At 36.6% G+C, this 24,629-nt stretch overlaps 1 protein-coding gene across 2 annotated transcripts in view; it reads right to left on the bottom strand.

The window, feature by feature from the left end:
• EPS8 (epidermal growth factor receptor pathway substrate 8) overlaps positions 1 to 24,273 on the bottom strand; it is a 162,143-nt gene extending 137,870 nt beyond the window's left edge. The window contains exon 1 of one of the 2 annotated variants that reach the window (XM_045829797.1): positions 24,149 to 24,273. The gene's annotated coding sequence lies outside the window, so the exon portion shown is untranslated. Of the gene's footprint in view, positions 1 to 11,953; positions 11,975 to 24,148 lie in introns of those variants that run through there. The other variant, XM_045829800.1, reaches the window with a different exon arrangement.
• Positions 24,274 to 24,629: the final 356 nt, after the last annotated feature.

Raw genomic sequence — 24,629 nt, 5'->3', positions numbered from 1 at the left:
AACTGTATAAATGAATTTAGCAAAAAATGTGAATGAAATATGTGAAGGAACCCCCCCAAAAAAAAATCTCTATGAGGAACAATATCACCTTTATTTTGTCCCCAAGTGTTAGCGACAGGGATGTAGGCTGCCTGAGGAACATGGAATAGGGTGTGATGTGAGGCCAGGGCAATCGTTAAGCTCCACGGGCATTTCCACCACTCAGTCACTCTCCACTCCACCTCTCCAAGGTATGAAGGGAGGGAGTGCTGCTCCTCCTTGGAAGCCTGAGCCTTTGGAACTGCAGTTCCTCTCCCTGAATAACCTCTCCACCAAAACACCACACTGGCTGAAGTGCATGTACCTGGAAAGCTGCCCAGAGGCCAAGTCTGCCTGATCCTGCTGGGTCGAGATGTCAGGAGAACAACTGTATACAGACAACACCTATCAAAGCTGTATGCAGATAACATCACTCACATGGAGCACCCTTTTGAAGCCTTTTCAAAGGCTTTCAGCCAATGCTCTCTGTCTCAAGATCTTGGAAAACCAGTACTTCCTCCTTCACACTTAGAAGTATTCATCTTGAGACCACCTGAAGCACTGGTGTCTCATTCTACAGGTTTATCACTCAGTAAATCCCTAAACTAGCTCCTTTCCTAAGCACCTAAACCCACACTTCCACTTCAAAATTCAACAAGCTTGCTCTGCCCTCTCCTCCTTTCCTGTCTGGTGGCATGCAAGACTACCCAAATAGGCCCTCCTTGACTCTGAGGACCTTTACTCCACAGTTTTGTACCATTTCTTAAATAGTCCCATACACCTTCACACTCCCAAAGTTAGACACATAGGTCTTCCTATTACCACATGTCTCTCAGAATTTTAAGCTATGCAGAACTCATTTTTTTATTTTGATGGCTCTTTCCCAAGCCAAATAGCATCACTCGAGTATTTTCATACGATTCTGGAGCATCTGTGATCACATTTCTCCTCTGTATAAAGATATAACACCATTTACTTAGCAGGAGTTATATTCTGATTTACTTTTCAAAATTGTTGATTGATCCCTTTGGTCTCATGTGGAATTTTTCCTGCAACCAAAGTCACATGGAAAAAAATGTTGTCTGAGAGCAAGTAACAGGTGAAAGTGTATCATCCACAAAGGAATTTAATATCATGTATTTGATGACATTAACATTTTAGTCTGAGCAATAGGGTTTCACCAGAAAGAGACAACAATAAAATACTCTAAACAGACCTACAATTATACAGTAATACAATTAAAGCAATAAATAGCAGAAATCAATCTTTATTGAAGGGCTTACACAAAGTGATTTTACACTGAGAAAATCCCAAAATCAAATATGCAAGGAGATTTTGATTAAAAAGTTTTTAAAAAATGTTTTTAAGTTGTTTCCATAAAATATACAGAAATGAAGTCATGCTCTGGAGAAAATTTTAAACTATTTCAAGAACCACATTTATAACTGTTTGATTATACAACATATAAATAATTTGGCACACAGAACATTTTTACATTACTTATCTATTAGAAACACATTTATGATCCTAGGATTTTAAAGTGAGATTTGTTCCTTCTTATCTTCATTAAATTATATATCCTACTAAGAACTTTAAATAAAATTTGGGACAGAGAAATCTAGGTAAATTTACCACTATCAAACCAAAACAAACAAAAAAAAAGTGTTACTATATTCTTATATCTCAGTCAAAATAAACAAGAAAACTATGGGTTCTCATTTGGCAGAACTTTAAAATCTCCATATGATCAAACAACACACTGACATTACATGCCTCCTAATGTGACACAATAGGACAGGACACCATCACTTACACAGTACTCTTGCCAAAACTGTTTAATCTGTGTATTAGTTATCTATTGTTGTGTATAAATTTCCCAAAATGTACAGCTTGAAAGAATAATAGTAATTTATTACCTCTCTGTTTCTGTGCACCAGGAATTCAGACAGACCACAGCTAGGGCTGTTCTACTATACCTGGGGCCTCAGCTAGAACTGACCCATCTGATGGCCATTCACTCAAACATGTGGCCACCGACCAAGACCTTGGCTGGTACTACGTAACATCCTCACAGGGCCTGAGCTTCCTCACAGCATGGAGGCTGGGTTCCAAAAGTTGGCATCCCAAGAAAGAGTTAGTCATAAGTGACATGGCATGACTTCTACCTTACTTGAATTGTCACCTGTCACAAGTCCTTGCCCACATCCAAAAAGGAGAGAACAAAGACTCCACCCCTCAATTTGTGAACGGTCAGTCATATTTTTTAAAAAAGGATGTGGGATGTAACCAATATATTAGTGCAGCTATATCTTTGAAGACCAATCTGTCACAGCCTAAATCCAACCACTCTGAAGCAGCCAAGACAAATTCATAATGTGCAACCTTCAACAAGACAACTGGCCTGAACTCTTCAAAAAATAAATTTGATGAAAGGCAGAAAGAGGTGGCACATGTCCTAAACCTGTCCAACAGAACTTCCTGTGATGGCGGAGCTGTTCTGTGCCAGTGCTATCCGACAGAGGAGCCACCAGCCCACGTAACAACTGAGCACTTGGAATGTGGCTGGTGTGACTGAAAAACTAAATTTTTCATTTTATCAAACTTTAATCTATTTAAATTTAAATCGTCACAGCATAGTATAGTCGCTAAAACTACCATGACACACAACACAGGTATGGATCAGAAGAAGCCAGTCCAGAAGAGAGAGAATAATCCAACATAATGCATTTGCCTTGATTAGATCCTAGCTCAAACCAACAAACAAAAAAAAAGCTATGAAAGGCAATTTTAGTTCAACTGGGCATATTTGAAAATACACTATATAACTGATGATAGTATTGAGTTAGTCCTAAAATTTTTAAGTATAAAAAATGGTATTGTAGCCCTGGGTGCTGTGGCTCAGAGGGTTGAGCACCGGCCTGCAAAACAAAAGGTTGCCCGTTCAGTTCCTGATCAGGGCACATGCCTGAGTTGTGCGCCAGGTCCCTGATTGGGTGCATGCAAGAGACAACCAATCAATATTTTTCTCCCTCTCTTTCTCCCACCCATCTCCTCTCTATGAAAATAAATAAAATCTTTAAAAAACTGGTACTGTGGTTATGCAGGAGAATGTACCTCTTCTTAGGAGATAATCAGTGCTGAAGTACCCTGATGTCTGTAGCTTAGTATGAAATGATGCCCCATTCTTCCTAACAGTGAGCTAAATGCCCTCTTTCTCCAGTACACTAAAAAAGTTTCATACTCACCCACATCCCCCAACTCTACATACTTGCTACAAATGGTGACGTGCCTTGCTCTCTTCTAAACATAGTTGATAACAGAAAAATTTAAATGGCTGGTGGCTGTAGCTCTCCTTCCAGGAATACCTGTCAGAATACCCATTTGTCAGTTTTAAGCTATGTGGGAGCATATTTTCCCAAAAAGATTTCCAAAATAAAAACATTTCAAGTGCAAAAAGATAGAGTCATTTTTCCCCAAGAGAATGATACCTAGCTACCTTTTTGGTTGTTAATTTAAAAATAAAGTTTTTTACTCAGTTTAGGGTAATTTAAAGCAATGGTAAATATTACCTTAAAAAATAGAATCACACTATTCTTCCATTATAGTTGAGAAAATTAAAATCAAGGACTTATAGAATATTACAGTTGGAAGATATCCAATTTTAAAGACTGTCCAGGATTGTACAATCAAGATTGAATAATCCTGGGGAAATGGAGACAATTGGATTTAAGAATTTTAAAAGCAGAGATAATAACAGTTCCCCAGAAAATTACACAAAGTTGATGTGTAGTCCTTCATACCTTAAGTCATAGAATTATCAGAAGCCAGTTTTCTTAAAGGGGTGGAAAATAGTTTTTTATATATTAACATCAAACAAATATAATCTCCTTCCATTGTAGTAATGATCTGGCTATCTACTTACATCCATACAGAAAAAAAAAAACTTTTTTCCTAACCCTTGCAGGTGGATGGCTAACATTAAACAATACTGACAGATGTCTCATGAAGTCATCATAAAGATGATACCTGGGAAAATATGACACAAGAGAGAAAAGACAAAGGGAGAAGGGATGGCACTCTCTGCAGATTCTAGCTTTGCACGTCTTTTGATTCAGTAGGAAAAAAAAACACTAAAGGGATCAAAACTATTTCTTAGACACATACTATTTTAATCAACTATAGTTCTAAAACTCTCTAAGTGAAATTAAAATCACTTGGGCATGTGAAAAATAAAATAAAAATTAGGCACAACTATGTTGTTCATCACTGCAGCGGGAAACAGTCCTCTCTATGAGATATTTAAATGCTCGGTGAAGAGATTTCGCATTTCCTTTTCCCTATGCCCCCCAAATTAAACCAAACTCTTTGTCATCCCAGCAAGTCTCACTTTATCTTCCATTATCCAAATCTGCATGAACTAACCTAAAAAAAAAGGACAGGAGTTCTCTTCCCATAGAAAAATGTTGGCAAAATAAATTGGTGTGTGCTTATCAAAAAGAATACAAAATAAGAGATACAATCAGGAAAATGTTACAAGTCATTCTTACATCATTAATACAAGATAGCAATTCTGTGAATTTCACTGAGACTCATTAAAATAATTGACATGTTTGATGTATACATAAAACAGGAAAGAAATAAATAAAAAATGAATTTCTTTTGAATATATGTGAGATTTTTCAAAATTTTAAGTAAAATAAGAAAACTAGCATTATGATTATCAATTAACATTCAAATGTTTAAATAAGTACAGAATAAGACACAATTTTTGGCAGAAATTACAATAAAACATTTCCACAGTAAATCTTAAGCATCATATCTGGAAAGAAAACACTTTCAGATATTAACATAAAAACACATTTATGATTTAAAATAGTCTCTATAAAATAGTGAAAATATTCAAGATTCTGTTAAATTTATCTCAATGAACATCTCTAAATAGTAACCATATTTTCAGTCCTTTGTGTAACACCAACATACACCAGAATCTCAGCAGAAAGCAAAATAAACTAAACACAGCACAAAAATACCCCAAGTATTTTGACCAAAGCCCTGTTTTGTTCTTTTTCAAATGTTTTTTGCAGTTACACTTATTTTATCCTCAACAGCTGAATGCCCCAAATAGTTCCATTGTCATAATTATTTGTAATTTTTATATTTTAATTGGATTTTATTCATTATAAAAACCTGTATTAGGAATCACTTAAAAAATAATATCCTAATAAGCAACAGTGAATCCAATTCATTGTTTTAAATGTGCAAAATAAATTCAAAAAAGCCTGAAAAAATAGATAGCATTATTCACACTATTAAAATATTCACAGCTACCAAGGAGCTTGCTAAAAACAATGTGCTGAAGTATGCCTTTTGAGGCCCTTTTCATGAGGGTTCAGTTCATTAAAATATCAGAAAAATCTCATTGTCTTACTCATAGGTTGATGTTTTATACAGACCTTGAAAACTGTACTCTACTGACAAGACAGGTGGGAAAAAAAAGTGTGAAATCAAAATACTCTCACCTTTATTCTCCTTTTAAGAATTCAGTTTCTTCACACAGTAAGTTATAAAACACCTTAAAACAATGGCTCACTTATTAGACCTGTGAGAAGTTTAAAGGGAGTAATCACAGTCTACACTTAAAAGACTAGGAAGAACTTGAAAAACAGGCATGTTTGCCAGAAGTGTTATCCTAAATAACAGAGTACATTCCAATTGTCTCTATGATTAAGTTTTTTCAGAGTACTTCAATTTAGGCTCAGTAAAAACTGCGGGCAGTATTATAATTTTCCTTTTTAGATTGAGAATTGAGGTGTTATTGGTATAAAACTCATGATGAAATCTACAAGACAGAGGCTCATTTATTTCACTATTTAACCAGCAGATACTGAGCTTCCATCACACGTGAAATCACCACTCCAGGCCTTGTGGCCTGCCATAAGGAAAAGTCAGATATGGAGCCTACCTTGGAGAAGCCTAATACCTGGTGGCAGGAGATTTTATATGTACACATATATATACATATATACTTATATATATATATATGTACATACATATATGAATAAAATAAGTGCCAAAGGACCCTGAGAAAGCATATTAGGGGGTAGGGGGCTATGAGAGAAGGTAAAGATGGCATAAAATAAATTTGCCAAATGATAGATTATATTTGCATATGCAGATAGGCTTAAAAGACTTTCCAAGTAAAGTAAGCAAGAAAGGACAGAAATTAAAGGCAGAAAAACTGGAAATTGGGGATGAAGTGTATAGTACTTCCCTTTGGCTAATCAGTAATTTACAGGAAGGAGAGTAGTGGGGCTAAAGTTAAAGTGAAAAGAAGCAACCAGGTTGTGGAGGACCTCAGCTGACTCTTCTGTTGCCCATTTTTTAAGTAACAAACTGCATGGTCTGAGCTCGGCTGTAACAAAACTGAACTGGAAGTAATATTGAGACAAACGTAGAGACCATTTAGGAAGTAATTAAAATAAACTGAAGTAATATTGATACAAATGTAGAAACTATTTAGGAAGTAATAGTTTAAGAAAATAGTTACATGGCCTGAAAACAGTGAACAGGGACAGACAGAGCACACACAAGGACATGTACTGGATAAAACTAGCAGGATTTAGCAACAAATTAGATACAGTAGTTGAAGGAGAAGGAGTCAAAGCTATGTTCTTCTAATGGGCTAGAAATTCTCCCTTCCACTGAACTATTTCTGAAGCTACTTCATTGTAAAGATTACTTGTGCTATCACTGAGAGCTAATTTCAAACTACAGAAGAAGGAAACCTATTTTATATAATTTAATCATGAATTCAAATGAGATAACATAAAGAAGTCATCCCAAATTCCCTTCACTCTTTCCTACTTTTTCTTTAAATCTCTGGATACGAATTGGGGTAAACATACCTTACATACAAGTCATTCAAGTGACAAAGGAAACACAAAATTCAAGTGTCATCTAAAACTTTCTTTTTGAACTACAGGCAATAAGCCACTGAATATAAGAAGAGTAACTTTTGCCCAAACACGGAGTAAGGGTTGGAACAGCACAAGGTTAGCACTCTGGATGGAAAAGCTCTGCTCTCTAGAGAACTGTGGATTCAATCTACTCCATACCAACACAGGGGAGCTCAATTTTGGACACCAACCAATGTGCTAGTCCTATCCCACGCAATCCACCATAACAATGTGTCACCAGAAAGAGCAAAACTATCCCATGAACCATGGCTGAGTGAACTTTTGTCCTTCAAGCTTTTTGCCTTCTTGTTTTAATTTTAGAACATTTTACCACCAGACTCTAAATTCAGTTTAATTTCAGTCATATCACTTTAGTAGATGATATGAAAAAGGAATCAATTTATCAGCACATTAAGACTTTGGGGAATAGTTTAGGATGCCAAAAGTAATATTGACAAAACACGAACTTAAATAGCATAAACATAATTTAAGATCAAGATAGCTGAAATGACATAAGCCAACTTAATCACTTTATCATACAGAAAAGAGTGTCTTCTTTTGGCAAGAGGAGTTGTTCTTTTACCCCTGAATCAGCAAAGGGGAAGAGAGATGAAAACCTCTCTCCTGAGGGGAAAAATATATTGCTTAAGCACATGAGAAAGGCTAGGGGGAATATTATTCAAGAGTTTTTGGCAACAGTAAGGGTAGAGTAAGTTTCTCAGGTTCCCAGATGGATTTCATGATTCTTGTTCCTATTATGAAAAAAGAAAACTTAAGTCACTATAATTCAGCTCTACTGAGGGTTAAATAAATGTGTGCAAACTCACCTGAGAATATAACATACTTTTACAATGTTTGGGAAAATGATTTCAAACACAAGACTTTTCTTCAACTCAGTCAACAATGTTACAGGGTCTCTACATTAAACCAGACCTAAACTTTGGCATTGGACAGAAAGTTTTTTTAAAGTTACTACTCTTCAAAATTTTATATGTATAGCTCTAGTGAGGTATAAATATAAGTTAAAAAATCGCTTTTCAGTATCAGAAATCATGTAATAGATCACTGTTCAATCCATTTGTTATAATATGCAGCTTTTCCACCTAAATGATTTTCCAGATAATGGAGTACCTCTTAAAAATAGTTTTTAGTGATTTTGTTACTTTCATTTTCATTTTAATAGAAATTTAAAATATATTATTATAATGATTTATATATTTGTATATTATTTCATAGGATATTTATTCCTTAATCACTTAAATAATCTTATTAATGCCTCTATTTGCCAACCTTTCTACAGAGGATGTTGACTTTAACATAACCATTTCTCTTTTTTATCCAATTTTATTAAGATATAATTGGCACGTAACATCACATAAGTTTAAGGTATACAATGTGATAATTTGATACACATATATATATTGTGAAATGAGTACCACCACAAAAACTTGAGTTAACAACTCCAGGACCTCACATAATTAGCATTTTTTTTTGTTTATGTGGTAAGTACATTTAACGTCTACCCTCTTAGCAAATTTCAATAGAGGGGTGGGCAAAAGTAGGTTTACAGTTGTAATACAAATGAATAATAATTAATAAATAATACGAGAAAAAATTGTTTTATACACTCAAAACTGTAAACCTACTTGCCCACCCCTGTATAATACCATATCATTAACTCTATTCACAATGTTACAAATTAGATCCCTACAATTTATTCATCTTATAACTGAAAGTTTGTACCCTTTGACCAGTATCCCCCTATTACCCCAGCACCCCTGACACCACCACTCCACTGTTTCTAGGAGTTTGACGTTTTAGATTCCACATGTAAGTGAGATCACACAGTATTTGTCTTTCTTTGTCTGACTTATTTCACTCAGCATAAGGTCCTCAATGCATCCATGGTATCCTTCTTTCCACTGGCTGAATAATGTTCCATTATATACTTACATATCTCACATTTTCTGTATCCATTCATCTGTCAAGAAATTTAGGTCATTTCCATGTCTTAGCTATTGTAAATAATGCTAGAGTGAATATGGGAATTCAAATATCTCTTTGAGATCCTAATTTCGTATTCTTTAATTATAGTATATCCAGTAGTGTGACTGCTGAGTTACATGGTAGTTCTATTTTCATATTTCTAAGGAACCTCCATACTGTTTTCCATAATGGCTATACCAATTAGTATTCCAACTGACAGCACACAAGGGTTCCCTTCTCTCCACGTCCTCACCAACACTCATTTCTTGTCTTTTTGATGACAGCCATTCTAAAAAATGTGGGGTGATATCTCATTGTGGCTTTGATTTATATATTCCTGATAATCAGTGATACTGAGCACATTTTCAAGTGTCTGTTGGCCATTTATATGTCATCTTTGGAAAAATGTCTATTCAAATCTTCTTCCCATTTTTTAATCAGATTACGTGTTTTGTTTTTGCTACTGAGCTATATAACTTCTTTATATATAGGGTGTTAACCCCTTATCAAATTCATGGCTTAAAAATATTTTCTCCCACTGTTTAGGGCTTAGGTTGACTTTGCATTTTGTTGTTTCCCTTGCTGTGCGGAAGCTTTCTAGTTTGATGTAGTCTCATTTGTTTATTTTTACTTTTGTCGTTTATACTTTTGGTGTCATACCCCACCCCCCAAAGAAAAACATTATCAAGGAGCTTTTCCCTTATATTTTCTTGTAAGTGTTTTATGTCCTCAGATCTTCCATTTAAGTCTTTAATCCACTTCAAGTTAATTTTTGTGAGTGGTATATAAGATGAGGGTCCAATTTTATTCTTTTGCATATGGACATCCAGTTTTCCCAACCATGGAAAAAACTATCCTTTCCCCATTGAATATTCTTGGTTCCCTTGTCAGATATTAATTGACCGTATTTTCATGAGTTTATTTCTGGGCTCTCAATTCTGTTTCATTGGTCTATGTCTCTTTTTATGCCAGAACCATAGTTTTGATTACTGTAGCTTTAGTTTGTAGTAATAGTTTGAAATCAGGAAATATGATGTCTCTAGCTTGTTCTCTCCGAGGATTGCTTTAGCTTTTCTGATCTTTGTGGTTCAATACAAATTTGAACCACAAAATTAAGATTGTTTTCTATTTTTATGTGAAAAATGCTGTTAGAATTTTGATAGAGACTGCACTGAATCTATAAATTGTTTTGGGTAATAAGGGCATTTTAACAATATTAATTCCTCTAATCCAAGAACACAGGATTTCTTCCCACTTATAGTTTCTTCAATCTCCATCAATGTCTCACAGTTACAATGTACAGGTCATTCTAAGTTATCATACACGCTGGGCCAAAGTCTAAGGAGCTTGTGCAACACTCAGGTATAGTCAGAAATACAGCATTGGAGTTCAGGAGAACAACAGCATCAGCTGGAGATAAAGAATTGAGAATCAATGTTCTAATTAAAACAATGTGAGTGCTTGAAGTCACCTTGGAAGATAATAAAACCTAAAATGAGGTGAAGCCTGAGAAAAGAATTGTGGAAAATTCAGAAACATCTCAACTTGAGAGTGTTCAGATTATAAACAAAACCAAGAATTGAGGCCCCCCCAAAAATAATGTACTGACTCTCCTGCTACCAACAGATGGTGCTAGAACTTACTTGAGAAGATCACTATGGAACACCTTTTAGATACCTATTCCACTCCAAAGAGCAGAGCTTCAGAATTAACGTCTAAGTGCAGATGGATAACAAACACAGGATGCAAACCAAGAAAGGACAGCACTGTGGGAGCCAAAGGAAGAAGAGAGCATTCTTTAAAAAAAAAAAAAGTGGCCATTAAAAACATGCATCCATTTAGCAAACAGACAATCTACACAGCACTAGAAACTCTAGGTGATAAAAATTCAACAGTGAACAAAACACAATCCATGTCCTCTAAGGGCTGACAAGTAAATGCTGCAGTAAAATCAGGACAGATGAAACTAGATGTTTTCCTTTTGGTTTGGCTTTCAGAGGATTACAGATGACCTAGAGACACAAGCTCAGGCACTAGGCTACAGTGGGTTGGTTGACTAATGTAGGACAAGTGAGGAAAAAGAAAAAAGCAGAAGATTCTAGTCAAGATTCTTAGCTGGGAACAAGACAGAAATAAGTTAACAGCAAGAGGACATTAAGAGAACAGTTTCCAGATATGCGTAATACCACACTGAGAAACACAGGAACTACGAGAGCTTACTATATAAACACTTGGACATAGACATGTACATGTAAGAGAGAGAACATTTTAAACTGACTCCAAAATACACCATATGAGGCAGAAACCTAAATTATTAAAATTACATTTTGATGTTATTGATTTTTATTATTGATGATTCGCTGACTTCAATTTGGTTTAAGTAAAAGTTGAAAATTAGAAGGCAATTATGAGGCCAAAGAACTTCCATCATCCTGAGAGGAAGGAGGAAAATGAATGAGATACCTTGACGCAGTTTGGTATTTAAGATATGCATGGGACTAATTACCTATTAAAGGGAGAGGCATAAAATATTTTAGAACTGGATTTATGAGCCCCGTCAGGAGACGCTGGAGAGGTAAGAGAGTGCTGGGGGTGGGAACAGACACACAATGTGGTAGAAGCAAGTAAGTATCCTAATTGTAAGTCCTTATTAGAAAGAGAGTGTGGTTTAAGTCTAGCTCACAGAAGTCTGTGTCAGTTTAATTACTGCAGGAAAAAATCCTGGCACAACATAATTCAACAGATAGTGTGAATTATATGCAGAAGTTGTTCCAGTCCATGTCTAGCTGGCATACAGAGGCAAAATGGCAATGAGAAGTCAGTGTAGACCAAACAAAACTGATTTGTATTGGTGTCTAAAAATTCTCATTTCTGCAGTAACAATTTATAAAATGTATAACAGAGGCTGAAATCTTATGTTACTTTAATAAACATAACCAACTACATGTATTCATAAATATTTGTTTAATGAGAGAAAAACAGCCTCATCTTACCTGGATAGTAGAAGAACTGCCACCAGAAACACATGAACTAATTTACTGCAGAACAAAAGCACAGAAATGATTCTACCATCGCTTACCAATATATTCACATACTCCTTTTTTCTTTAAAATTAACAACTTTAAAAAAGAAAAAAGTCTTCAAAAGTAACCTTCAGTATGCCCTCAATTTGTTTAATCAGATCATCTGGTAAATATTTGTTTGAGAGAAATATAAGAAATTGCCAAAATGAGGAAATAATAAACTAAGTAATTAAGTTTTCTTTCAGAACAAAAGTGCTTCTATGTTATGGATTGGGCAAAACTGCAGAAATGAATCTATATATCTACCCCTCCCTTTATCCCCCCAACACCCCAACTTGTATACAAGCCTAGTGCTATTTAAGCTAACAGCATACAGCTATAATTCTCTAGTTAAGTAGACAGAGCTTGCAAATGTAGGTCACAGGGCTGTCACTGAGGCTTCAAATCATCTGCCTGGCAAGTGTGTATGACTTCCTCCTCCCTGTGGTCCTGTTATACACTGTCCAATGGGCAAGATAAGGGAAAGGTTATCGGGGCTTCCTACGATAGCTACAAAAATATTTGATCCAAATCACTAAGAATGTGGGAAAACTTAGGCACATTTATCCTTCTATAGTCAACAAGTAATCAATGATTTGATAAATATTAATTCAGAACCTTCTTTGTGCAGAGTAATTTTTTTTTAGTTCAGTGCCAGTCATGGTCCTACCCATACATGCTTATGATTTAAAAGCAATTCTTGATTATGTTTCCAAACAATCAAGTTCTTAGCAATGCAAATGAAATTTTTTGAAATAGATAGTAATAAATCTTTCATTCACAGTAGCTAACTAGAAACACATGAGCCAAATACATTGTGGGGATCATTTCAATGGTGTGTAATCTGAGAGGTGTGTTAGAAAGCATTTGGTCCACTAAGGGAGGAGTCCTCCACATTTTTCTTTCTTGTAAGTAAAGTACAACACAACGTTGCTTCATATGGCAGTCTTAAAATTATCCACATTCCAAACTTAAGATAAGAGATATTTCCCCATCTCTACAATACTTTACAAACATCCTGAGATTTTCAGTATGACCTTCTTTCCTAAATTTCCAGTCTGATGTGATCTTAAATTGACCTTAATAGTCAAAAATCTTCTTCTTTTTAAAGATTTTACATATCTTTAGAGAGAGGGGATGGGAGGGAGAAAGACAGGAAGAGAAACATCGATTTAGAGAGAGACAGTGATCAGTTGCCTCTTGCACACCCCCACCCAGGGACCTGGCCCGCAACCCAAGTATATGCCCTGACTGGGAACCGAACTGGTGACCTTTTGGTTTGTGGGAGGATGCCCAACCAGTCAGGGCACACCAATCAGGGCAATAGTCAAAAACCTTTCAAAGGGAGTACTAGTAAACTGTAATTTTTCCCAAAGCTGTTCATAAATAACAATTGTTCCTTTGTGGAATTATTGTAAAATTACACATAATTTGGAAACTGACTTATAAAAATCCACACCATCAATACATGTAAAAAATTATTAATATAATACAAAATGTGATATCTTCACTCTTTTAGGAATTAAAGAGAAGGAAGGAGGGAGAAGAGGAGGGAGGAAGGGAAGGAGGGAAAGGCCAAAAGGTTATTCTTTATTTTACACATTTTGGATTGTTTACCTAAAATTTATGCTTCTTCTATACTTCTTTTCATTGAGGTTTCTGCCACTGTACACTCAGTAAAGATAGGAATCTTGTCTGTCTTGTTAATTATAGTATCTTCATTATTTACTACTATGTCTAGCACTTAATAGACATGTATTTAATATTTCTTTATTAAGAGATAAATTTCACCAAATAAAAAATTATTTTTTATAAAATAAAGCTGTACATATCGAGGACTGTTAGATCAAGAAATTAGGGTTGGGTGGGTGGGCTGGAATGGGAGTAAAAGGGAGAACACTGTACCCGAACAATTATTAAAATTTTAAAAAAAAGAAATTAGAGTGGGCTGAATAAAGCCAAAGGGCCTGCTATCGGTTGAGCCAAATCCCTAATCTCACACAATTATCTCATATCACAAGAAGGGTCACTGGATAAAGCTGAAATGGATCAAACAATATCTGTCACTACTATAACAGACAAAACACACCTTCACACACAGCAGACAGTTCAATATGTATTTTATTGTATTCATATGCATTTGTTTACACATACCTCTTATATAGTTTTTCTTTTAAAGAAATTTTACCCAAGGATTACCCATTCCAGCCACTGGTATGGTTGAGAGCAATAATAAAAATTTAGTGAGAATATTAAAAACACTGTTGGCTGAATTAGTTTCTTTGGTCTTTTTTTTTTTTTTGCTTTTTTAAAAAATTATTTTATTGTTGTTCAATTACAGTTGTCTGTATTTTCCCCCACTCTCCCACCCCAGCCAAACTCACCTCCCTCCCTTGCTTCCACCCACCCCCTTGGTTTTGTCCATGTGTCCTTTATAGTTTTCAGGAACATCTTTGGTCTTTTTAAAATGTAGCCATGTTCACAGATCAACTCCTTGCAAAAATCTACAAGCTCCTATCCTCCTCTGGATGAGAAAAAACTCAGCATGATTGGATCATTTACCTAATATAAAATGCTTCTCCCCAAATTCACATCTGCTTTCTCAAACATGCAACTGTATCAGCCTCCATGGACAGCAAGCATTTGTTTCACCAAATGTCTAAAATTCAACTAATGTCCACATTACACTAATGAAATCAGTGTTAGCTATAAAGACCTGACTTGGGGTGAGCAATGGGGAAAAAGGTGGGACAGCTATAACTGAATAATAATAAGTAAAAGATGTATTCCAGTTAAAGTTAATCACTGTTAATACATTTAATTCTGGACAAACCTCGATTTCATTATCTTCATAATGAGGCTTTACTACTTCCAAACTGATTTACTTACTACCCAAATAAAATGAGGTGATGAGAGAGCTTCAATCACGCCTTTGTTTCACACCCTCCAGCAGCCTCAACTCAACGTGCACTGTCACAACCACCGTGAATGCCTCTTTTACTCCGACTTTGCGCTCCAGGACTGAGGTCTCACCAGGCGGTGGAAAAGAGAACAGTGACTGGGAAGATAGAGAAGTTATGAAAGATACAGTTTTAACTGAAGTTGTGTGAGGACTGAGAAAAGCTGTCAGACACTGGGCCTAGAGGATGGGGTACAGCAGGGAGGAGAAAGGCAGAAGGGAGAAGGGGTGCCGGGAGAAAACCCACAGGATCACTTATCTGCTTCACGATTTTTATAAGACTACTTTTACATGAGACCATGGAAGTAGCAAGTTTTAACATAGCGTGCAAAAATGTGAAATACAGGTTAAGTAAAAATCAGTCTTAAACATTTTGTTCCTAGAATTTGGATAAAAACATAAGAAAATTAAAATAACATGAAAAGATATTATAAATACTTTATTCTATAATTCTACAAAGATAGCAAATATACTAATAAACATAAAATATAAAACTGATATTTTTTATAGTCTTTATATATTGTTGTTCAGTTTGGGCTATCAAAGACTATTCATTTTAAAACAGGAGATTTTAAGCATATCTGTGAATTAATGCACATTAAAATCTTTATAAGGTTATTTTCCAATAATTAAAAACACTGTCTTTAACATTCAGTCTTCAGGCATAACACATTAATTTTACATCTTTACATGCATGGATATCATGTGAATAATGGTACGAGATTTGGCCAAATGACTAGATTTTTATCACAGAAAGAATTCCATTGCTTTTAAATTATTCACAACCTAACAAGGCCCCACAAAAGAGCTAAATAAAAGAACCATCAACAAAATTAATGTCGTCCCTAGACTAACAGGATCCTGATATGTAAAAAGCATTTCAGCACTAATTGTAGTACACAGAACTGAAAATAAAAATACTATATACATCAGAAGTTCTGGTAATGTAGGTAAACACACTAAAATAATAAGACAACTTAACCTTAAGATAGGATTTCTAAATTAAAGAGTAATATTGTTAAACCTCAATATGCAGTTAGTCATAAAACACTTATAAGTTCTGAAAACACACTGGAAAGAGAAATTGGAGATTACTTACATATATGAAAACACAAACAAACTAAGCATGCTGATATGAGGTGGTGGGAGTATACGTATAATGTTCTATTTTCTTCTATTTATGAAAGTTAAATGTATCTTCCCTCTCTATCAAAAGTATATCTTTCTTCCCATCTAAAACTGTCTTACTGTCTCATGTCTAAAATTAAAACCATCTTATTATCTGGTGAAAACCATTTTATTGTCACCATATCTAAAATTATTATATAATTTTAAATGTAAAAATTAATGTAGAATACTAAATAAATTGTATTAAGTGTCTTTTCAAAAGTGACAAATTTCACTTTAGAGAATTGTTTTGCCACTTGTACTTTATTATAAACATTTTATTTTCTAGAGAAAAATAGAAACAATATGATAAAACATTAGAAATATTAATCAACAGAAAAAAGTTACAATGTTTAATTATCACAAATATTTCAGATAATGGATTCTATTATTGCACTAAATCAATAAATATATCAACTTATATCAACATATATCAATAACACACATGTATTTCTAGAATAAGAAATAATATTCTAACAGGTAATAGCCTAATGGTGCTAAAAAATCTTCTAAATAAAATAAAATTCACATATCAATAGCCTTCAATAAAAAGCATTAAACATATTTTCTAAGTTTAAAATATTTTTCCTTCTACAGAGCTTCATCTCTTTTCTATTCTTTTCTGTTCTCTTTTCCCCTTATATTAAAAACACAACTTTTCAATTATAGAAGTCTGACCTCTTATAAGCACATAATTGATTCACTACCAAATTATTTTAGCACATTCCCAAGTATTAAGGTTTGGGATATGATCAGAAATTGCTTGTGGTTCTTAGAACTCTGAATAAGTTAGTATAGAACTAGGTAATACCTTTGTGGAATGTTACATTCTGATTGTTGCTATGCTACTGAATATAAGCATGGTTTGAGACGAGACCTCTGATTTCACCCAAAAACACACAAGTCCTTTTCCTTAAGAAACTAACTTGAGAATCATAAGACTGAAAAAGAATACAAGAATGTATCTACTCTATAAGGACTACATTCAGAAAGCCATAATATAATATTAGAAGAGGAGACTCGTGCAATTCTTAAAACAGTTTTGGTGTCTTTATTCTTTCCTACTAAAAAATGAAAACCAGCTGGCTCTTCAGTTCTTTCTCATGATCCTGCAGGCTCTGAGTGCAAGAAAGTGAAGAAGTTCCTACCACTCCCATCATGCCCATGCATTCTGCACATGTCAAGTATATTCATAATTTCGGTCTGGGCCTCAAAAACCCAGCCTATAAAACAAATGTCACAACCTACAGTAAAGGCTTTTCTTTTTTTTTCAGTAATTTTAAAAATTTAAATTACAGTTGATATGCAATATTGTATAGTTTAAGGTGTATGACATAGAGATTAGATATTGATACAAGTTACAAAGTGACCCACCTGATGTGGGGTCAGGTGGGTCTAGCAAGAGTTATTACAATTTACTAAATTCTCTGTACTGTACCTTACATCACTGTGAATATTTTTTAACTGCCATTCTATTTCTTTATCCCTCATCTCTCCCTCCCAACTTTCCCCCTGCCCCTCTGGCACCTATTAGTTTGTTCTCTGTATGCCTGAGTTTGTCTCTCTATTTTTTATTTGGGGGAGGGTGTATGTTTTTTAGGTTCTTCATATAAGTGAAATCAGTAAAGTCTCCTCTGACTCCCTCAGCCACCGTGAGCCTCTCCTTTCATCTATGTGCTGGGATTTTTTTTTTCTTTTAACCTACTCCTCAACAACTTTGTCAAGTAGGTACTGTTGGAGTTTCCACTTCTTAGATATGAAAGCTAAGGCAGATAAGGTGTCTCTGATTTCAAAGTCCATTACTTATTTGTTTAAAATATATTCCCTTTAGTTCCACACTCTACTGAAACACCTGCCTCCCTCCATTCTCTGGGTTCCTTCATGGCAGAAGACAGACATCCCGCCTTACTCAGCTTTCTGTTCCCAGTGTCTGGCACAGAACAGATACTCAACAGACGTGGGAGGGAGGGAAGGGAGGAGGGAGGGAAGGAGAGAGGGAAGGAAGGAAGAAGGGCACAGGTGGTGTGCTATGTTTCAAGATAACTGAGACTTAGTTCCCTGCCCTCAAGAAACTTGTAATTCAGTGGAGGAAAGGAGAAAACAATTACCTATCATTGCTTGTTTTTCTTAATCCCCACAGTTTCCTCTCTCTAAAGGAGCCTCATTCTGTATAAACACATTCCAAGACTTAATACCTCAGGGGGATGTAGATCAGTCACCTAAAAAAAAATTGAAAGACCCTCTGTGGATCTCAAAAACACAATCTTTTGACCCATTCTCAATTAGCTCAGTAGTCATTTAGCTAAGTAGTGTGCAGTGTTAAAGAAAAGAATATCAAGGACACCCCGATACTATCCTGGCACTTTTTACTTTACAAGACACAGCACAGCCAAGTAAAAAGAGCATGGGTTTTGGAGTCAGAAAGATCAGGGTCCCCATCAGGACTCTGTCCATTTCTCCCCATGCGGGCCATAGACAAGGCACTTTATCTTTCTGAACCTGTTTCTTACCTGTGATCTGGCGATAAGGAGACCTGCCTTAAAGAGCTCTTGTAAGAACTGAGAGATAATGTATGTAAGACTTCACAGTCATAAAACTAGGTGCCAGTTTTATTGTGTCAGATCTCTCTAGATGCTTCTGGAAGGCTATTGGTTTTAAGTGTAGTATTACAATACAAATACTTCTGGTCCCAACACCAATAGCACAAAGTGCTTATTAAAAGAAAGGTACTTGAAGAAAGCCAACTGTTGCAAGAGTAGTGGCCTGGGTGAGACTCAACATCATTCTCATACAGGTAAGCCTCAAGTTTCCAGATGGCACATATGTCATCTGCTTCTTCTCAGAATACACACTACAGATCCCTTATTTCAGATCCTCTTTGTGAAACAGAAAACTTCATGATCTAAGAGAACTGACAGATATTTTTCATATTAAGAATTCCACTTTCCACCTAGAAGAATCTCTGAGTTAGTGAGAAAGAGGGAAATGAATCACAGTTGGCCCTCAATAGTCAAGGGTTCTGCATCCGTGGCTTCAAACAACAGAGGATCAAAAAGACTCAGGGCAGAAAAGGTTAAGTTGCTGCTGATGCGCAGTATGTCATTAGACCTAGGATGGTTGCATCTTTATAGGAAGAAAATATTTGCAAAACACATATCTAATAGAATGCTTATAGCAAAAAAGATATAAAGAATTTTTAAAACTCAACAATAAGAAAACAGACAACCCTATTAGAAAATGGGCAAAAGTTCAGAACAGACATCTCACCAAAAAATACACATGGAAAATCAAATATGAAAAGATGCTTGACATCAAATGTCATTAAGGAATGGCAAATTAAAGCACAAATGAGACACTACCACATAGCTGTTAGAATGCATAAAATAAAAACTGAGACACAACCATTAGGAGCAACAGGAACTCCACCAACTACACAGTAAGACGTAAATCAACAATGATGCATATTGCTAAGTAAAAGAAGACAGTCTGACAAGACTGTAAAATTCCACTGATACAACATCTGGAAGAGACAAAACTATATGGACAGTAAAAAAACAGTGGTTGCCAGGCATATACAGTTAAGGAAATGATAGGTAAAGCACAGGAGGTGTTTAATGTGTTGAAATTATTCTGCATGATACTTTGATATTGTAATGATGAACACATGAAATTATGCATTTGTGAAAATCCACAGAACTTGACAGAACAAAGAGTGAAACTTAATGTATTCAAATCTTTTTTTAAATAATTTAGAAGGTCAGAGGATCCTAGGATGGAATTCAGGTGGCAAAAGAAGGATCAAACTCTATTATGCATTTCTGCAGCAACCTCAGTAAAGGGGATAGAAGAAAAAGGAGTAAGACTAAAAGCAAAAGGAACTACACATAAGCACTGTACTCTAATTGATCAAGTGTTTCCACTCTTTGTAAAGGGAGTACAAGCTAACCGTTTCAATACTGTTACACACATGCGACGGAACTGAACAATTAAGGAAATGGATGGCAAATAGTGGGAGCCAGCTTTCTTCCCACTGTGGGAGTTTTACAGATAAGCAAGGGGAGAGGGCCAGAATGATGTAGGTGGTAATGGATTTGGTGGACCAAGAGACATCCATATGAACTCACATTTAGCTTAATATGATACACATGGTTACATAGAAATATGTACAGAGAAGTGTATATACATGGATTTGTATACACACATGTATTTCCTGCTGAATCAGATGAGGGGCTAGAAGCAACGACACCCAGGAGCAAGAAGAACACCTAGCACCCACACCTTGATTTTTAACACCATTTCTCAAGAAAATGAACCAGATTCTTTCTGGCTGAATCTAGGACTAGGTAGAGAAATGGAAATATACAACATGATCCTGGAGTACCTTTCAGTGCTAGAAAGTGTGGAAGTGATTTTTCAAAAATGATGGAGCCAACTGAAAATTTGGTCATATGGTTACAGCTGAAACATTTTGAGCAATAAAAAAAGTAGTATTGGGTTATAATCCACAGCATCCGCGCACTCACACGCGCGCTCTCTCTCTCCCCCCCCATATAGATATCCAGATCAATGTAAGTAAATGATTGAGTACATAAATAAACGGGGAGAAGAGACAAATCTGTCATGCAGAAGAATTCCAAATAATTTTATATAGATAAGCCACCCATAAGGAGCATAACTCTCCACTCAAGTGTGGGCTGTGCATAGTGACTTCCTTTTAAGAGTACAGCCTAAAAAGAAAGGAGGGAGTAATTTTCCAGTGGAGAAACCTAGCAAATACTACCTTAGCCAGATGACCAAAATCACTATCAACAGTGAAAAATCATGTTGATAGCATGTACCCTTTCTATGATGTAATAAAAATAGCATTTTTACCTCTGTGATCTTCCTCCACAAAACCCAAAACTTCAGTCTGATTCTGAGAAAAACCTTAGACTAATTCCAATAGAGGGACATTCTAAAAAATACCTGACCAGTACTCCTCACAACTGTGAAGGTCATCAAAAACAAGGAAAGTCTACTAAACTGTCATGGCCAAGAGGAGCTTAGGGAGACCTGGCTACTAAGTGTGATATCCTAGAGGGTAGGATCCTAGAACAGAAAAGGGAATCTAAATAAGGTATGAGTTTTAGTTAATAATAATGTACCAATACTGATTCATTAACTCTAACAAATATCAATGTAAGATGTTAATAAGAGGGGTAACTGGGTAGGGGGATTGATGAGAAATCACTGTACTAACTTTATACTTTTTTCTGTAAATACAAACCTAGTCTAAAATTAAAATGTATTTTTTAAAATGTCATTTAAGAATGTATCTAGAAAACACTCAAGATGTTGTAGTGAAGCACTGAAGAACTTCACACTGCATATATTAAACTTAAAATGTTTACAACTATTCTGTTACAGGGTTTTTTTTTAAGAAAATATTTTTCAATCACTAACAGCTGCAAACAATTTCATGCAGTAATTCCCAGCAGGGGTGTATTATAGCTGAAATACTTCAACTAAAATTCCACTTTTTCCCTTTACGTACCATTGCAGATGTCTGAAAGTGTGTAACCTATTATTAACTTATGTTGTTTTCTGATGTTCTAAATGACTATCAAATATGCTTTACAACTCAGAAAGCTAACCTAAATTTTATATAAATCAAATCAGTGCTAAAATACTCATCCAACAAAACAAGCATCTAAAGAGAGACATGAGACAAACTACCATCTTTTATTCTGAACACTATATTTTCTTATATAACCATGGTTCCTGTGAGCTGCTGTAGAATTAATATAGGTGAATGAAGAAAACAGGAGTCAGAAGAGGGAAAAAAAGTGGTAGTGACCACGTGTGTAGTATAGTGTAAGCAAAAGATAGGACTAGGATTTAAAATGTTATCAAATAAAAACATTGAAAGCAAAGACCATCACACCTGTCATAATATATAAAAGAAAAGGACTGATATCTGAAAAGTATCAGCATAGATAAAAAATTCACCTTGGCTGGTGTGGCTCAGTAGACTGAGCACCAGGCTGGGAACGAGAGAGTCACCAGTCCGATTCCCCAGTCAGGACACATGCCTGAGTTGCAGGCCAGGTACCCAGTAGGGGATGCACCAAAGGCAACCACACACTGATGTTTCTCTCCCTCTTTCTCTTCACCTTCCCCCTCTTTAAAAATAAATAAATAAAATCTTTTTAAAATTCAAGCAAAAAAGGTAGAAATAAAAACAAAATGAACTATTTACATTTGGTCAGAAGCATGCAAAGTGTTCAAAATTAGACATTAGATTCCTGATAGGGAACAAGAATAAATCATTTTGAAAAAAAATTACCCTGAGTACAACTTAAAGTATTCCCCACTAAAAGGCTGAAAATTACTATATAATGATACTGAGTGATACTGAAAACTGGAAGAAAAAAAATTTCAAAGACAATGTGCAAAGTACCATAAAAAGTGGTGTCTCAGTGGAATTAAATGCAAGTTTTCTTGTTTTCTGCTGTGAAATGAGTAACTTATGGAATTTTTAAAAGTCTTAACCTATGAATTCTGCACTAAAGACATTCTATACAATGTCATTTCATTTGTGACACATTCTAGTCTGCCCTTTACATGGCAAGGCTATAAAGTGTATTATTTTTCAAATTATAAGTAAAAGTGTGAACTCATGACCAAAAATTTTCCAGACCAGCACACTAAAAGCTGTAGCAGTATGTCCAGAAAACTACAAGTCAAACAGAAAATCTACACTAGGTGAGAGAGGATGGCACTGACTTTAATTTCAATGGCCGCATGATCTAAATTACTAGTGTACACCTCCCAAAACCCAAGTCGCTGTAGAAGAATGGCATCCTTTCAAGGGAAATAAATTAGAAGCAATACACAACACTGTTGTTTGTTGTTAATGCATATATAAAGAAGCCTTCTGGAAATCCTTTCTCCAATCTCCCCAGAATAACAAAGCCAAAATCAAGCTATTCACATACATCTGGAACCAAGTTTTATCTGAACTCTTAAAATATTAGCTATCCCTCTTATCTGAGGAAAGAACTGAAACCTTTAGAAGTAAAGCAGTAATGCATTTCATTGAAACATTTTATTTTTTCATTTCTTTTTCTTTTTTTATGGAACACATGTCATAAAGGAAGATTCCGATTCCTAAAGCTCTACCGCTCTAGACATCTATGCATTTCAAATCCTAAGACCACAGTGTCCTACCCTCAACGAGATTACAGCAGTGCTCTGGGAAAAGAAGGATTTGAGATACAATGCAAAGGAAGAGAACAATCGATGCAAAGATTCTGCATACAGGTAGTCCTTGAAAGGAAGGAAGAGAGTGAGCAAAGGAGGAGCGAGCAGGGTCTATGGAGGTGGGGAAATCCACTCCAGAGGCACTGTACTGACGAAGGCACCAGAAAGGCCATCTTCCCAAAAGTAAGATGATGAGTAAAGCGGAGCAAGCTAAGAAAGGAAAGTCAACAGTAATTAGAAGTGACAACTACTCAAATATAATAAGCTGCATTAATTTAAGGAGCTAGATCCTGGTGAGACCTTGTCCCCAAATGTCAATCTGAAAAGACCCCCTCCGCCTTTGAGGGTGGGGAGGGTGGCTCCGAAAACCCCGTCTAATACAAACTGTGAACAGAACACTCCTTCTGTAGTCGCCCCGCCGCTCAGATAAGCGCAGGTGTATCTGCGGAAGCTCAGGTTACCAGGAAATATTCCTGGGACGCGGTGAATCCTCTCTGCTCTCCCTTCCCGGAGCTCCGGGAGCGGCGGGCGGCGCGGGGCAGGCGCCCGAGGGTGGGCGCCGGCTCCGGGCGCACCCAGACCCGACGCGCGGACGCGCACACCTGGCTCCCGACACCAGTTGAAACAGGGAAAGTGAATGAAGGCGGACGCGGCGCCTGGCACCGCTCCATGCAAGCACACAAAGGCGGATTTTTGAAATCGAGGGAGAGTTCAAACCGTCGGATCCCAGCGGGCGCCTTTCGCTGAGGGGCTCTTACCTCGGATCCGCCTTCGGGGCGGCGGCTTTCCCTGGAGGCGCCTCGAGCCCAGACGAAGCAGGAGGGGGCCAGGAGAAAGCCTCCGACCTGGACGGCGCCCTCCCTAACCTCCGCGAGCCGCCGAGCCGCCGAGCCGCAGTCTGCACCCAGCCCCAGGGAAGCGATCTCCCGGACCGGCACAGCGCGGATCTCGCGCTCCCCGACACCGCCTCTCCAAACGCTGCCAGTGAAGTCTGGATCTGCCCGCCCGCTCACCCGCTCGCCACTAAAGCCGGCCGCGCGCCGCGCATGCCCAGTACCTCTGTGAGGAACGTGTGCACGCGCGCGCGCGCGCGCGGCCGAGAGCAAACTCCGCTCTCCGGGTCTTGCCTGCAGCCGAGCCGCGGAGTATCTGGTCTACCCCCAGCGCCCCCGGCAAATAGGCGGGTAAGATCCGGTGGGAGGAAAGTTATCGAGGCACCTAGTTATCAAGGCTGCGAAC

This window comes from Phyllostomus hastatus, unplaced genomic scaffold (assembly GCF_019186645.2).
Source record: "Phyllostomus hastatus isolate PE091 unplaced genomic scaffold, TTU_PhHast_1.1 phas_scaffold_93, whole genome shotgun sequence".
Classification (NCBI taxonomy): Eukaryota; Metazoa; Chordata; class Mammalia; order Chiroptera; family Phyllostomidae; genus Phyllostomus; species Phyllostomus hastatus.
Note: the sequence above shows the minus strand (reverse complement) of the source record. Positions and strands in the feature narration are given on the sequence as shown.